The following is a 14,459-nucleotide window of genomic DNA, read 5'->3' as shown; positions in this document are numbered from 1 at the left end:
AACCATTCTCATATGTCTGATGGATATACTCAGTTGAATAGTTACCCCACCAAAAAATTCATGTCTACCCAGACCTTATTTGAAAACAGGCTCTTTGCAGCTATAATCAAGTCACAGTCAGGTCATCCTAGATCATAGTTGGTCTTAAATCCAACATGACCAGTGTCCTTAGAAGAGAGAAATGTGGACACAGAGAAAGACACGGACACACACAGAAGGAAGACAAAGGCAGAGACCGGAGTGATGTATCCACAAGCCAAAGAACACCAAAGATTGCCAACCACCACCAGAAGCAAGGAGAGAGTCATGGAATAGATTCTTCCTCAGAGTCTCCAGAACAACCATACCGACACTTTGATTTCAGACTTCTGGCCTCTAGAACAGCAAGAGAATAAATTTCTCTTGTTTTAGACCACTCAGTCTGTGATATTTTCTAGCACCCTTAGAAACCTCGTACAAGACCTTACCATTTGTTTTCTTGCAAAACATGAATTGCTGTCTACGACTATAATCTCAAGTCACACAAATAAGATTGTGATGGGGTCACTTCTGCTTCCTTCGCATTTCTCCTGGCGCTTTCTTTGTGACAGACCCATGGCATATGTACATCCGCTAATGTGTATTCACATGATCCCAATCCACCCACAGTGCGGGGTGCCTGGAAGGCTCCCAGCACCTATTTCCACCACAGCTTGGGATAAACAAGTAGACATGGGTCAAATGACTGTGTGACAATTTCTTTTGTTCATAGACCCTCAAAGTAGGATTGCTAGGTCAGAAGGACCATGTATATTTAACCGAAAGCACAACTAGTAGATTGCTTCCCAGAATGGCTGTACTTTTCTCACTGTCAGCAAGGGTTTCCTCGGTCCTCACAGCCCTCCACCACTTGTCATTACATGGTTCTCTACACTTGCCAATGGTACGTATGAAGTAATGTTACATTTTTACTTGTATTTCTCTGATTAATAGAGTTCAAGCAACTATTCATATGCCTGTTGGTTTTTTTTTTTTTTTTTAACATAGATTACCTGTTTGTGTCCTCTGCCCATTTTTTTTACTGTTGGGATCCTGTCTTATTACACGGAGCTCACCCAATGTGGGGCTCAAATTCATGAACCGCAAGATCGTGACCTGAGCTGAAATCAAGAGTCAGATGCTTAACCAACTGAGCCACCCAGGCACCCCAAGACATAACAATACTCTCTAAAACAAGTGATTTAGTGAGGAGAGAAGCATTGTGTTTTCATTTTTGCCAAATTTTTTCAATGTGTCCCTTAGTAAATGACAGATACTGCATTCTACTGGTTGTACTGCATTGTTTGGGTTAAAGTATATGAAGATACACAGTCGGGAAAGAAAGGAGTATTTTAATAGCCTTTGTTGATAATTTTAGATATTCTTCTTTAATAATACACTACGACTCATACATGGTAGTTTCCTAAGGGCTATTTGCAACGCGGAATCCAAAATTGTATCAATGAGCTTTCTGCATACTGTTCAGTAAAATCTCACTGGACTATCTTGCACTTTCAATGGATCTTTATCCACGTATGGTTTTCTAGCACTGTTCGTTGATCATTTGGGAAATATTAATTCCCAGAGCTGAACAGATCTTCTGTATGTTGACATATATCTTTACACAGTATCCAAAAAAGGCACGTTTGTTAATATCACTACCAACCTCATCAGAAGAGTCTTGAAGTGTCGGGAAGCTATCAAGCTTGCGATGGTGGACGTAAGTCTTCCAAAATTCTCATATTTGCTTGAAAGTTTGAATCGTTATATCACTGACATACCGTCGGCCCTTTTCTTTGAAATGACAAGCTCGCTTTTTTCATCTCAGAGAAAGCGAGGTGGGAGGTGCTGGGTTGGGGGGGGGGGGTGTGGTTTACTTTCAGCCTCAAAGACTCTGTCCTGAAGAGCTACCAAGGCCAGCAGCCGAGACAGCCTGGCCTGGAGGGGGAGGAAAGCCCCGGTTCAGACCCCTCACTCAGCAGCAGAGAACAAGCTCGGCCTGTCCTGTGACCACCTACCCGGGAGGCCCCACAGATCCAAGAGCTGCCTGCACAGACTCCTCTCCAGCTGAAGGAACTTCTCAGAGTCTCAAGAGTCTTACCTGTGAAGCAGATAATAACAGCAGATGTCAACCACAAGTCACTGAGCACCTGTTGTCTGCCAGACTGTAGCTCCCAGCAGCGAACCAGCCAGACAAGCTTCAGCCTGGAGGCACTTACGTTCTGGTGGTGAACACACGCGGGACCCTGTGTCGAAGATAAGGGGTAAGAAATGAGAGAATACACGCCAGACCTGGCTCACAGGGCCACCTCGTGCTACTGAAGAGACTTGAGGCATCACCTAATCTCCTGGCCCCCATCTGGTAATCCCACACTTCCAGAATCCCAGACAACCATGAAATGACGCTCACACTGCCTTGATACCCAGTTAGCTCCTATGGAATGGTTGTAGTTAAATCAAAATAGTTTTAAAAGTTCCTGCACATCCCACCATGAGTGTCCCCTGGGTCTGAGGATCACAGAAGAGTCATAAAATCCTCATCTTTCAGTATAGCTGGGACAGATCGAAGATATGAGGAATGTTATTTTATTTTTTCAGTGTATGAAATTTATTGTCAAATTGGTTTCCATACAACACCCAGTGCTCATCCCAAGATATGAGGAATTTTAAACAAAACCATCTCTCTCCCTCCCTCCCCGCCCCCATTTTCTCTCTCCCTCCCCTACCCTCTCTCCCTCTCTCTCTCTCTCTCTCTCTCTCTCTCACACACACACACACACACACACACACACACACTTCATGCCACCATTAAGACTCCATTCTTTTAGGGTCTTCAAGGAATTCTGGTCTCCTAGGAGTGCGTTATAAAATGCAAATCACCCAGGAGGGGGTCACACCCACCGCCACCAACAGTTTACAATTGAGTTAACAATTAACTCCCTAGAAGGGGTTTATAGCTTGTAGATCTCAGAGATCGTACCAGCTCTCACCCCTGCAAACAGGGGTCCCCAAACAAATGAAGAAAGTCAGGCCTAGAACACGGAGGCGCCTTCCCCCAGAACACACAGCCACGGGCGGGAGCATCCAGTGGAGAAGCCCTAAGTCTCTCTCCGGGTCTCCAAGGCCTCCTGTTCCTTTGGGGATAATCACACGCTCTCCAAAGGAGAGCAGGTGTAGTTCCCTTCCAGAAGGGTTTCTTTCCCCTCCAGGCTGCAGACGCCCAGCACCATGTCTCTGAAGCGCAGGGAGTTGTTCTAGAAGCACACAGCTGGTTCCGCAGAGCTCACACCAGGGCCTCCACCCTGGCTGCTGCCTCCTGGCCCAGCCCTCAGCTCAGTCTCCTTCCCCCGGGGCCATCCACCGGGCTCCCCAGTGGGGCTCCAGCAGAGGCTGCCTGTCAGCCCTCCCTCCATCTGTGCTTTACATGTGCACCTGACCCAGCTCGGGTTCAGGGCTCCTTTTCTGTCCAAAAAGGGGAATATCCAATGGCTATTGTGATGAAACGCAGGCATCTCCCTGTTAGCACCTAGGACACCCCCGACTGGGTGGCAAAAATGGAAGGAAAGATAAGACGTCTAGAAAACAAGGCAGGGAAGTGCTGAGTGTTCTTGGGGGAGACCCTGAAGCAGGCTGTCTGCGTGCCCTGGAAAGTAGACAGAAGAAACAGTAACCCGCGCAGAATTTCACGAAGCCGGTAAGGATTCTGGATGGTCTTAGGTGACGTCGATGAATGTCACAAACCCTGAAACTCCAAATGTGCTTCCAGGAAGATGGGGCGTCAGGGGTGAATACACGTGAGCCTTACCAAGTTCCTCTCAGGAATTCACCTTCGCTCTCACCGCTAAGAGCTCCTCTTGGTTGGACACTAAAGATCCGCCCACATCAGAACTTTCCCAAATGGTTGCTATTTACAACAGAACGAGTTGGGGTTGTTCTATTTTTTTTTTTTCCCAGCCACCACTGTATGTGTCCGGTGTGGCTCACTCTGACCTGAAGTCGTGGGGATACAGATGCGTAAGGTGACCCTTCCCCCCCCACCCATCCCCCACCCCCAGTCACCCCTGCGAGCCTTCAAAGGGTTAAAGCCGGAGAAGAAGCTTTTAAGAACAGCTGGAAACAAAGTGCTGCCCCCAGGCTGACAGCAACCAATAAAAGGTCAGGAGGTTGAGGGAATCATTTTCCATGGGAATAATTTTCTAAGAGAAATGGTAAAGTTATTTAAATCACCAGGTGGGACATATAAAGGACAATCTTTCTTGGTTCGCAAGAAATGGATGATGTTTGACCTCGCGGATTTTCGCCTGCCTCTGATTTATATCATGAGAGCAAAACCTCGGTAATATTGAAGGATTGCTTGTGTATAATGTCTTATATATATATTATACTTTTTTTTTTAATTTTGTGAAACAAAGCCACCCCTTTAGGGCTAAGCACGGGAGAAGGGAGAGAGGGACATAGAATACTGATACCCTTTGACTCAGTAATCCCACTCTTGGGAGCGCCACCCCAAGAAATATATTCAACCAGTGAAATAAGCTTTATGTGCAAAGATGCTCGCTGCAACATTATTTATGATGGGGAAAAAAACCTAATGGCTCAGCAAAAGGGGGTGAGTTAGTAAATTATTGCCCATCAGCATGAGAGAATATGGAGGGTCACTGATAAATGCAAGGTAGCAACACGAGAAATGTCACCTTAAAAAAAGCAGATATAAAACAATATGCACAGGCGGAGAGTGACTGTTACTCTGTATCTTGAGCACACAGAGACTAGAAAGGGCGAGGTCCTCTTTCTCTTAGTTTTATTTGATGTTATCTTCTTTTCTCTAATTAAAATGGAAATGAGGGGCGCCTGAGTGGCTCAGTCGGTTAAGGGTCCGACTTCAGCTCAGGTCGTGATCTCACAGTTCATGAGTTCAAGCCCCGCATTGGGCTCTGCGCTGACAGCTCAGAGCATGGAACCTGCTTCCAATTCTGTGTCTCCTTCTCTCTCTGCCCCTCTCCCACTCGCATTTTGTCTTGCTCTCCCTCTCTCAAAAATAAATAAACATGAAGAAAAATTTAACGGAAATGAAAATGTTCATAAATTATAGAAATGTGGTTTAGTATGTTCACAGAGGTGACGGTACGCCCCTGCGAACATACGAGAAACCACTAAATTGGACGTTTTCAATGGGAGAATTGTATGGTAGGTGAATTATATCTCTATAAAGCTGTTCTGAAACATGTGATTTTGTTTTAAAAAATGTGAGCCACTTTCAAGGAAGAGAGAAAAAAAATTGTTTCCAATTTGACCAACAGTGCCATTCCACAGTTGGATTATACAAGATTTTTTAATAAATTCTCAGCATAATTTATTAAGTTGGTGACAAATACGATCTTGGACCCTGTTTTAACCAAAGCACACCCAAGGTACTTAAGGAGACAAGATCCTCCCTGGTTCCCCGTGAGATGGGAGAAACACTGTTGGAAAAGAATTTCTCAAATCAGGCAGATGGAATTCAAATCACAGATCAACAGCTTAATCATAGTATTGCTCTGGGCAGCTTACTTGTCCTCTCCGAGCCTCTGTTTTCTCTTCCATAAAAGGGAGCCAATTCCCCCCAGCAGACATGGGAGTTGTGAAAATTAAAATTCATCATGCGTATAAAGCATCTGAGACATAAAAGATGTCAGGAGCTGCTATATTTTTATTGGAATATAATACAGATGCACCGGGACCAAGTTCTAAAATTGCTTTGGGGGCGCCTGGGTGGCTCAGTCAGTTACGAGTCAACTTTTGATTTCGGCTCCAGTCGTGATCTCATGGTTTGGGGGTTCAAGGCCTGTGTCAGGCTCTGTGCTGGCACTGGGGAGCCTGCTTGGGATTCTCTCTTTCTCACTCACTCTGCTCCTCCCCTGCTCTTTCTCTCTCTCTCTTGTTCAGAGGAAGGGATCCTTCCACAACAATGCCAAAAGGGTCTTCTGCCTTCTGCCATGACAAGCCTGGTGAGTTGTCTGCACACATCCATCTGTCAGAGCTGCATCTGTCTGAACTACCCCCTGAGGAAGCTAAGGTATTTTCTCAGAGGCCGACCACCGGCCCTGGTCACTGGTCATTCATCCTGAACAGACTGACCCAACAGCAACCATATTTGTCCATAAGGCCCATAGCACCTCACTGGATCCCAGAAAGATGAGAAAAGCTTCACCCACAGGATCCCAAGCCAACCACTCAGTTCAGTAGACTAGAATCACCTAGAACAGTTCCCAACAGCCATCGAGACATTCACAACAAAACTGACTTCACCCCAGAGTGAATATCCTGTCACATAACAGTGATCAGAGCCTTAGGGTCATGAAGTCCCCAGCTTGAATATTGTCTCTACCCCCTTAATAGCCTTGAGTCAAATCTCAGATACTCACTTAGGTCTAAATTCAATTTATCTCCTTTGGAAAATGGAACTTCACAGAGTCTGACCTATTGTACAGAAGATTAAATGAGACCAAACACCAACATAAACATTCTCTGGCACATTCGATGCCCAATAAGTGGTAATATTACTCTCCCCCTTCCTCATTATGCTTTAATTGATGAGCTTCTCTTCTGCTAAGATAGGATCATCCTTGGGCGCCTGGGTGGCTCAGTCGGTTGAGCGTCCAACTTTGGCTCAGGTCATGATCTCGCGGTTTGTGAGTTCAAGCCCCACATCGGGCACTGTGCTGATGGCTCAGAGCCTGGAGCTTGCTTCCAATTCTGTGTCTCCCTCTCTCTCTGCCCCTCCCCTGCTCATGCTCTGTCTCTTTCTGTCTCAAAAATAAATAAAACATTTAAAAAATTAAAGAAAAAAAAAAGATAGGCTCATCCTCTTCCTCATTCTCTGTCCCCTACTTCAGGGCCCCAGCCCCACCCTCTGACCTCTTCTTCTCGAACCAACAAGCCCCAGGACATAAGCCTCCAAACATCCGTCAGCACCAACTCGGCCCACGGCATATGGCCCCACGCAACCTCGCCATGATCTCATCCAGTTGGACTGTTATTTTTATAGACTGGTATTAAGAAGCATAAGCCAGAAATTTTATATACACTGTCACGCTAGGTATTCTGAGGTCTGCAGTACAGATGGAACGTTCCTAGGATTTTATGGTGCAACACATGGCCCCCTACCTTCGTCCTCAGACCCCACACTCCTCTCTCCAGGGCCCAGAGGAAAGTGTCGAAGGGCTCCACGCTCCATCCCACCCAATCTCCTCCTCTTGTGCCAACCAAGATTCCCTGCCCTAGTCACGGTCAGCCAAGCAGCCGTGACAGAAAGACAGCCGATCTCCAGGGGAAGCCGGGAATGAGGCAGGGAGCCACCACAGAAGAGCCATTGGTTCAACAAACAACCCGTCAACCAGGAAGTTAAGCGGCTTGTCCCCACCAGCAATCTTGCTCCTCAATGCCCAGGAAATGGGAACAAAGCAAGGAGGGGGGCTGGGAGGGCAGATGTTCCTATCCCCCAACCTCCCACTGAGAGCAAAACAAGAATTTCACCACTGTTGGGCATGTAATAGGGTGGCCAAAACCACAGTAAATCATCTGGGTAAATTATGAAACGTAGCCATGGATTTTTGTTCTGTAATTATAATATATATATTTTTTGGGGTTTTGTTTCATTTTTTTAAATGTTTTATTTATTTTTCTGAGAGGGAGCAAGCATAAGCAGGGGAGGGGCAGAGAGAGACGGGGACAGAGGATCCGAAGCGGGCTCAGCGCTGACAGGTTGATAGCAGAGAGCCGGATGTGGGGCTCGAACCCACAAACCGTGAGACCATGACCTGAGCCAAAGTCGGACGCTCACCTGACTGGGCCACCAAGGTGGCCTTATATTTCTATTTCTACAAGTAGAAAAGCAAAGAAAAGGTACAAGCACTTTGGTCTAATACAAGGGAGAATGGACACTTCAACAGAAACACCACCTTCCCATCCCTCCCCCACCTCCCTCTCTCTCTCTCTGTCTCTCTCTCTCTATCTCTCTCTCTCTCTCTCACCTGCACTGTTTTTTTCACTTACGGCTTGCATCTTTGACTCTGTCACTCAATAATTTGCTGTCATGGGTTGTGGTTTCCTTCTTGGTAACTGCAATTATTTGAAAGCAACGTCCGCATGATCGTCTTTCTTCTTCCTCCTTGGCAACTGCTCCAGGCTTTGCCTCTCGCACGCCCCATCTTGCCACCTCTCCCCACCCATTCTTTTGCTTCTTTCCCTCCTCCGTCTGCCTCACCCTTCACCTGGTTGGGAACGTCTCTGGAAGACAAGCGACAGGGTCACTGGCATCTGTGCCCATGGAGCGACCATTATTGCCCCCACACAACACAGTAAGTGGGTTCAAGGCCAAGCCAGCCAAGCATGTTGACCATCCCTCCAAATATTGTGGCGATGCTAGATGTATGTCAGGAACTCGCCCCACCATGGAGGGCCCCGGATGGGACACACGGATCCCTCTCAGCTCTTTGTCCTTTCCCCCACTCAGACCACGAAGCAGAACAACCTCAAAATAAAATAAATAAAGGGCTTGTTCCCAGCTCGAGGTTCAAAGGAAGAGAAGGTGAATGTTCACAACTATATTCGGCATTTTTAAAATGCTAATAAAATCCATGCCTTGACCCATAGGAGCGCTACACAGGCTGGTGACATTGTCATATTTCTCTGTTTTGGCCCAACACATTGTCGTCTCAATCTGGAATAACTAGCAAGCTCACACAGATCAAAGGCCTGCAGACGAGGGATGTATCTCTGATGGAAATAAAACTGAGGAAGATAGTGACTACTTAGCAAACTAGCATGGTTAGTGGGGGTGGGGACTCTTTCTAAACACAAGACTGGTAGACAAAGAATCTTGAATGAAATAAATGCTCCTTCGTAGAGAAATCATCAGGAATCTCTGAATTCAATCTCACTCTAAGACAAAGGCTTCTTGGTCAAGGCCACCGTAGAACTGACCTTAAGGTTCTAGAAGCAGCTGTTGTTAGTCCAGAACTCTTCCGTGGCTTCCCAGGAAATGGTGCAGTGTAGGCTTTCTCCCTCCCCAGCACTGGGATAGAGTGACCGCCTCTCCCTCTTGATCCAAATCCCCATAGGCCAAGGATGGCCACCGACGGTTTCCTCGTATTGGATGAATCATCTCTAACAGGCTCCCAAATGAGCATACAGCCTCTGACTGCAAAGATGTGGCTAAAAACTGTAGCACTCTCTACAACAGTGCTTGGGTCTGGAAATGCATTTCTTCTGCTAACCCATTTAACTCTGCCGTCTTCCAAAATCTCCTGAAATCTCACCTTCTCCCCAAACTCTGGATTAGTGGTGACTGTGGCAGGCTGCTCTTGTAAACTTATCACTTCTCACAGATCCCATAAAGCCCTGCATCGAAAAATATGTTCACGTCAATAATAGCATGCCATATTTAGTGATTATTTCCCACCAACACCTGATGTGCCAGGGTCCCCTGCCAAGGGAGACCCAAAACGTGCATATCACATATACTCCCCCACAAAAAACACACGAAAGACTATATCCTTACCTCTTCAAGAATGCCCGAAGTTGAGGGGTGCCTGGGTGGCTCAGTCGGTTAAGCGTCCGACTTCAGCTCAGGTCATGATCTCACGGTCCGTGAGTTCGAGCCCCGCGTCGGGCTCTGTGCTGACAGCTCAGAGCCTGGAGCCTGTTTCGGATTCTGTGTCTCCCTCTCTCTCTGACCCTCCCCCGTTCATGCTCTGACTCTCTCTGTCTCAAAAATAAATAAGCATTAAAAAAAAATTTTTTAAAAGAATGCCCAAAGTTGAGGCCACCATTGCCTGCCAGGCTGTGTCCTGTATCAACGCATCTTGCCCTGTGCCCCGTGACCAAGATGAACCACTTCTGCCCAGAACTATTGCTTCCTGCATCAGTGCCTTGGATGCTGTCCCTCCTGGGGACGATCAAGCCTGGCAGCCATCACTGTCACTCCTACTGGGTAGACCATATCTACTGGTTTCCTTCACCTGATCAGCAAATTAAAAGGAAATGCCCCTTCGTCTTTTTATGCTAAATGCTGCTGGAGGCTTATCAGAGCAGCACAGCTGTGCTGTAGAGCTTAACGAGATTTTTAGTGAAAACAAGCTATTTCAGTCTTTACTCACAGCCCTCTGTCTCCAGAAGACCTAGACATAGGTCGTTGTGGTGCTGGACCATAGACAAATCCAAATGAGAGTGATCAGGCCATGTATAATGTATTGGCTTCCTTCCAATGGCCGAAGCTTGGTCACGATATCAAGCCCATTTCTCTGTCTCCTCGTGCCCTTAGAAAGAGCTCTTTTCTGGGAAGCTCCTTAGTCCCTCAGTAAAAACTCTCCAGGAGGGCCTGCAGGCTTGCTCAGACACTGCCCTCTGCTATCACCCACATTTTATCTAAGGAAGGACACATTATCACCAAAAAAGTAAACTAAGATACCGCCCTTACCAAGAAAGGAGTGTGTGTGTGTGTGTGTGTGTGTGTGTGTGTGTCTTCTGTCTCCCTTCCTACAGCCTAAGGTATGAGGCAGAACAAGAGTAGGGGAGGTATAACAAGAGTTTCTGAATCTTGGGGCTGGACTATTTGAATCTTGGTGTGTGTAGATTTGATTTTGACAGGCAGAAAGCATGAGAGGAAGGATGTCATCAGAAATGAAAGTGTAGGGAGAGGTTGGAGTTAGTTGATCTCCACTGCATAACAGGCCTGTTACTGCATGCACTGATTCTGCCTTCTTGTCACAAACCAGAGAAAATATTGTCACATATTAGAGAAAGACTCGCGCTGACAATCTTCTGGAATCACTGCACCATCCCACTCCTCTTTCTTTATATAACTCTAGGAACCGAGCCCACCTTTCTTGTCCCCCTTCCATGAACGAGGATATGTTGGCAACAAGTTGTCAGAGCTGACGATGAATCCAAACCTCCGTTTTGAAGGCAAGTGCTGTATTTCTGTGACATGGCCCTATATGTATTCCACACCCTTAGGCCGAGCCCTAACAATTCCCACATAATTTGTATAGATATCTTTGCCCCTCTATTCTAAAATGCACTAACATTTGAAAGCCCATTGGTTAGAGATGATGCTAAGAAAAGAAAATGCAGAAGATAGGTCCCTCACGTGGGCCAGCTCAGTGATCCCACCAATGGGTTCATGCCCATTATCATTATTTGATAATAATGACTCATCTCTGCCCTTCTTTCTTCTCTCCGTCTTCTTGTCTCTCGCTCATGTGTCCATGACAGACAACTGGTTTACCAAATATAAGTTTACCATTCCACTATAGAGTTCAGTTCAGTCACCAGTGAATTTTTCAAATAAGTCCCACATCCCAGACAGTGTTGTTCGAGAAGGCATGTAGAATCTACATGGTGGCATCTTCCCAAAATTCATATATTGAAGCCCTAATTCTCAATGGGATGATATTTGGAGGTAAGACCTTTGGGAAGTAATTCGGTTTAGATTAGGTCATGAAGGCGGAGCCCCCGTAACGGGATTAGTCTCCTTATAAAAGGAAGAGACAACAGAGCTCTCTCTCTCTCTCTCCACCACGTGGGGACATAACAAGAAGGCCATCTGCCAGCCAAGAAGCGAGCCCTCACCACGAACCTGACCATGTTAATACACTGATCTCAGGCTTCTAGCCTCCAGAACTATGAGAAAATAAATGTCTGTTGTTCCAGCCATCCAATCTACAGTATTTTGTTATAGCAGCTAGACTCGACTGAGACAGACTAGTGAACATAAATCCGATGCTATTCCTAGACAACTAACCAAAATCCAGATTAACTTCAAGCTTGAAGACCGTGAAAACGGCCTCAACATTTTAGGGCCACATCTTTTACCAGCCTGGTCCATTTTCAGCAAGGTCACAATAACGGCTGACTCACTCAGAAGACTTTAGTTAACAGCTTTCAAATTTCTTATTGAGTAAATTGATAGGAAAAGAAAGACAGACATTTCCTGTTGTCTGGTCTGTTGATTATACCCAATAATGATCTGACTTCACTAGATCTTACTGATACAAATACTCCTTTGTCACATGTACCTTGGCAAGAGAGGGTAAGAGAGAAGAGTAATGGCACCATTGTCATGGCTTCCCTCAATGGATTCTCCACTCCAGAGGCCTCTGAGACTCTGCACTGAATACCATTGTTCCAGAATTCACCAAAAGCCATTCTTTTCTACAGCACTCACACCTGCCTCAGGAGGGGAGTTCTACCAATTTAGAAAAAAAAAAAGGACAAGTCAAGGGATTAAAGATGTATTTCCGGGGCGCCTGGGTGGCGCAGTCGGTTAAGCGTCCGACTTCAGCCAGGTCACGATCTCGCGGTCCGTGAGTTCGAGCCCCGCGTCAGGCTCTGGGCTGATGGCTCGGAGCCTGGAGCCTGTTTCCGATTCTGTGTCTCCCTCTCTCTCTGCCCCTCCCCCGTTCATGCTCTGTCTCTCTCTGTCCCAAAAATAAATAAACGTTGAAAAAAAATTAAAAAAAAAATGTATTTCCTTTGGGCCCCCAAAGGAGGGACTTAATTGGAAAATCCAGTGGCTGTTGTTTCTCTAATATCCTACATTTCCTCTTCCAGGCTGCCCAACACCTGATTCCTACGAAATCCAGGGCGTCCCTAGGACGACTTTTGCATTCTTATCTCTGATAATGTGTGTAGCCTCTTCAAATGAGCAAAAAAAAAAAAAAAAATCAAATTGCCCAGAAATCCTTGGGAAAGTAGGACATGGTTGCTATTTCCTGCCAATTCTTGTCAGAAAAAAAGATGGTCTCTATTTGACTTCCTAAGGGCAGACAAGGAAAACCAATGCCTGCAAAGCCTGCGTGTACTGTAGAAATTCTTCCCCACGCAGCTAACCAGCCACAGGCGCTTGTCTCTGAATTCACAGTAGCCTAAAAAACTGTGCTTATCATCTACTCTTAGACGTGTTTGGGAAATCTTGCCTGCTTTCCTGCTTAAACCTTTTGTGCGCCTGTTTTTAACAGGGCTGGGTAATCTTTTCAATTTTAAATTTAAGAAAATGTTTTGGTTTATTTATTTTTGAGAAAGAGAGAAAGGCAGAGAGAGAGAGGGAGACACAGAATCCGAAGCAGGCTCCGGGCTCTGAGCCGTCAGCACAGAGCCCGAAGCGGGGCTCGAACCCACAAGCCGTGAGATTAAGACCTGAGCGGAAGTCAGATGCTTAACCGACTAAGCCACCCAGGCGCCCCAAGGCTGGGTAATCTTTTCAAAGAGGCCTCCCGGCTCCTCAGGAGGGATCCCTGCACCCCTCTACGCACTGATCTGTCAATCCACAGCTGAATTACTGGGGAACCCCAACACACTGTCTGGACCCCAGGTCTGAGCTGTCATGTCAGTCAGTAAGAGGAGGCACACGGAGAAGGTTCGGCTGGACTGTCAGTTCCTACCATGAGAAGCGACTGATGAGAAGGCAGAAAGCACTCCCCGCTGCATCGCAGAACAGAATATATATACAAAGCAGACACTCACGGGGGCGTTCCATGTGCCACAAAACCATCCAAGGGCACCGTAGGAATTGTTTTAGCCAGTGCGCCCTCTTCCCTGGAGAAAAAAACTGTCCCGGATCTCAATGAAAAGGAAGGTGGCAGGAATGTAGAGTCAGTCCAGCGCCCTGTTAATATTGGGGGTGGCTATGGATCCTTGACGGTTAGGAAACTCCCACAGGGAAGCCAGAACACAGGTAGCCAAGGATCTGGAGGGAAGAATGAAAAGAAGGTGGCCGCCCCTGAGCCTTGCCAACAGAACCAAGGGACGGGCAAGGATGAGAACGTGGGGCATCAGGGACCCACCATAAGCTCAAGAGCCAGAGCCCATGTGGGCCGCAGGGAGCCTGCCCAGAAGTCAAACGAAGCAGAGGCATGACAAGGAACCCAGAGCACTGACTCCCCTGGGGCGTCTATTATGTACCAGACCCCACGTTACCTGAGTGCATTTTCACCCTCTGGGGCAGGTGATATTTCCCTCATGTCACAAAGGAGGAAGGTGAGGAAGAAGGAGCGTGTCAAAGGTCATAAGGCTAGTAAACGAAGGACTGGAAATTCGAATACGCATCTGTCTAAATCCGAAGAGCATCACTACACAGCTCGCCATTCTGCTCCAAGGGAAATCATAGTCTCACAGTCTAAGAAGAAAGGACGGGAGAGCCTGGGTAGCTCAGTCCTTCGAGCTTGGTTTCGGCTCAGGTCACGATCCCAGGGTCGTGAGTTCGAGCCTTAACGTTCTCTTTCCCTCCCTCTCTCTCTTCTCGCCCTAAAAATTAAAAAAAAAAAAAAAAGTAAGGACTATTTCTTCGCCTCCTTGGCCAGCAAGCCCAGCTCCCCAGCCTGCACAGTCAGCGTGACCCAGTCCCCTCTAACTCCCACTTCTAGGCACACCGTCAGGCCATCTTTTACCAGATCCCATCC

At 46.8% G+C, this 14,459-nt stretch overlaps 1 long non-coding RNA gene across 1 annotated transcript; it reads left to right on the top strand.

Annotated features, from left to right (window-relative positions):
- Positions 1 to 2,259: 2,259 nt before the first annotated feature.
- LOC123385820 lies at positions 2,260 to 12,298 on the top strand. The gene is made up of 3 exons (XR_006598884.1): positions 2,260 to 4,173; positions 5,944 to 6,073; positions 10,869 to 12,298. It is a non-coding gene; the product is annotated as an uncharacterized LOC123385820 (long non-coding RNA).
- The last annotated feature ends 2,161 nt before the right edge of the window (positions 12,299 to 14,459 follow it).

Source organism: Felis catus, chromosome B3 (genome assembly GCF_018350175.1).
Source record: "Felis catus isolate Fca126 chromosome B3, F.catus_Fca126_mat1.0, whole genome shotgun sequence".
Lineage (NCBI taxonomy): Eukaryota > Metazoa > Chordata > Mammalia > Carnivora > Felidae > Felis > Felis catus.
The sequence above is the reverse complement of the archived record's forward strand: the minus strand, read 5'-3'. Positions and strand labels throughout refer to the sequence as shown.